Here is a 2555-nt window from a genome sequence, read left to right as displayed (position 1 = left end):
TGGAGTCTCATTGACTGCACTGCATGCAGTTGTCTGTCATGGCCTTCATTGCTGCATGAGGGAGAGGATAAGAAATGGATTTAGATGAGGTCTGAGGTGTAGTGACTTCTAACCACACTAGACAGTCACACACCATGAGCTTTTCTCCTGCATGTCTTTGGAGCTGGGGAGTGGGCTATCCAGGGCTGCACTTAAACACCATTTCCAAATGACTCTCAATGCCCTTTCTGCTGCCGTGGACCCAGACAGAGGGGAAAAAAAGAAACAGGTGGTAAGCAGGCAAACTAGATTTGCCTGTGTATGATCTGGATGTAATGTTCTTTTTTCAACATAATGGCGTAACACATCCTTGTGGCCCTGCTAGTCTGATACTGGGGGTGACTAATGCAGGATAGTCCCTAAGCCTGAGTACATCCAGTGCCTTTTGAGGGCTTATTACAAAGAAAGGCAAAAGCTTTGAGACAAGGGGATTACCCAAGACATGTCTAATCTGGGGCTCTGTGTCTGTTTGTCATGTGATAACTGGGTATACCGTATCCCCTGGGTATTGCATCTTGCCGGGGATATTACATGCATCTCACGTGCTACATCCTCGCATGGGTTGGTCGCTTACACCCCTTAGCTGTGGGGATCCATCTACAGGTGCTGTATGGAGCCCCACACTGCCATGATTCTCGTTTTCTCTATGCGCTTTGTGACCTTTGGCGTGTCGGTGGTCCATCCTCTGGCATTTTGGAAGCCCAAAGGTCTTGTCCGTGTCTCCCCATCCCTGCTCTGCACAGCACACAATGGCCATTGTTTGCCTTTGGGGCGGGTCAGCCGCCTCTAGCTTGGGAGGAACAAAGCCCGGAGCCAGTTCCTGCAAACACAAAACATGCCTTTTTATCACTTCATGACAAATTGGTTTGTCAGCACCAGGAAGTGATGTTACTGCCGTCCTCACCAAGGGGAAACTCCTAGTGGTTTCCATGGGGATGCATATAACTGTAGAACTACAGGTTTATATAAGCTGAAAGCTCTATGCACGCCTGCTGAGTGCCAGGTTTCTAGGGGTCTTGCGTCGGATACAAGAGTCTTGGCTGAGTCCTGCTAGTGTGTGGGGGCCAGCCAGCTTGTGTGGGAGCTGGAGGAAATGGGAGTTGAAAGCTGTAAAGCGGGGTGAACCGTGTGCTTTGATATACCAAATAACCAAAACAGCAAAGCAGGGAGACTAAACGAGGGGTGAAAAGGGAAAATGCCTCCCTAGCACAGCCACAGCAGGCAAAGGTCAGCTCAGCTGTGTCACACAGAATCACAGAATCATCCAGGTTGGAAAAGACCCTTGGGATCATTGAGTCCAACCACCATCAAGGCATCAAGGCATCCCCTGTCATCAAGGCATCCCCTGGCTCTGCCACACACAGGCTCTGCCACCGCCCGTCTCAGCCCCTTTGTGTCTCCTTGCCCAGCTCATACCTTCTCCTCTACCCCCACCTCACCAGCTGCCCCACTCCTTCCCCTGCTGCTCCCAGCAAACCCCCCAGCTGAGTCCATCCACCTCTCCAAGACTGTGGCAATGAGGTGACATTGGCAAGTCTGACCTCTCTTACTTTTCACTGTTGTTCTTGCCCCCCTTATTCTCCCCCTGTCTGGACCAGGAGCAGTTTGGGATGTGGGTGCAATCCTGTCTGCAGAGAGTTTGCAGGAGTCCGTGGGCTCTGGGCCACAGCAGAAGGAACACGATAAAGACCTGGAAAAGGACATGGGACGTTTGCAGAGCTGAAAGTGCGTGTCGGTGCCTCGCTGGGACCGAAGGCCTGTTGTCGCTGGCTTTCCCACAGCCGGCTTTGTGCTGAAGCAGCTCTCTTGTGCGCCCCTCTGTCAGGTGCCTGCTTAGGTTATAAAAGCTGATCGGCTGCCAGGTAATGAGTTTTATTGTTCCAAGAAACACATAAACAAGCTCCCCCGGCTGACGGGGAGCGGATTTCTGTTTGAATTGCGATTAATAGGCAGGACTTTTTTTTTTTTTTTTAGCAGTTGCATGGCCAGGGCTGCCAAGGTTGTATTTTTCCACTGAACGAGCTCTACTTTTACTCTGAAGGTGAAAGTTTATTCCAATGTTTATTGCAGGTGTAGAAAGGTTCACATATTCAGAAACAGCCTCCCGTGTTTTACAGGGAGAGCAGTGGTAGGTACAATCCCACAGAGCAGCACAACCTGCCGAGGGACTTTCCATGGACAGAGGGGTTTCACAGGATTTGCAGCATGGGACAGACTTGGGGGGGGGGGATTATGCATTTTTGAGGTTCATGCACACTTTAGGAAAGTAAGCATTTCTAACTTTGTTTCTTAGTGCCCAGGGATCTCTCCCCCTTTTAACTGCTCCATTTTTTATTGCTTGGTGTCAGGTTGAAGCTTGGCGACGGCTGACGCGTAGTGCTGACGACAGAGCTGCGTTGGAGGGGTAGCGCACATGGAAGAGTTTCAGACAGCGCAGTGCATCATCCCATCCTTCAAGGGCACCTTCTCGCAGGAGCAGAGTCCTGGATTTTAGTACCATTAATACTCCAGGTAAC

Source organism: Apaloderma vittatum, unplaced genomic scaffold (genome assembly GCF_000703405.1).
Source record: "Apaloderma vittatum isolate BGI_N311 unplaced genomic scaffold, ASM70340v1 scaffold39041, whole genome shotgun sequence".
Lineage (NCBI taxonomy): Eukaryota > Metazoa > Chordata > Aves > Trogoniformes > Trogonidae > Apaloderma > Apaloderma vittatum.
The sequence above is the reverse complement of the archived record's forward strand: the minus strand, read 5'-3'. Positions refer to the sequence as shown.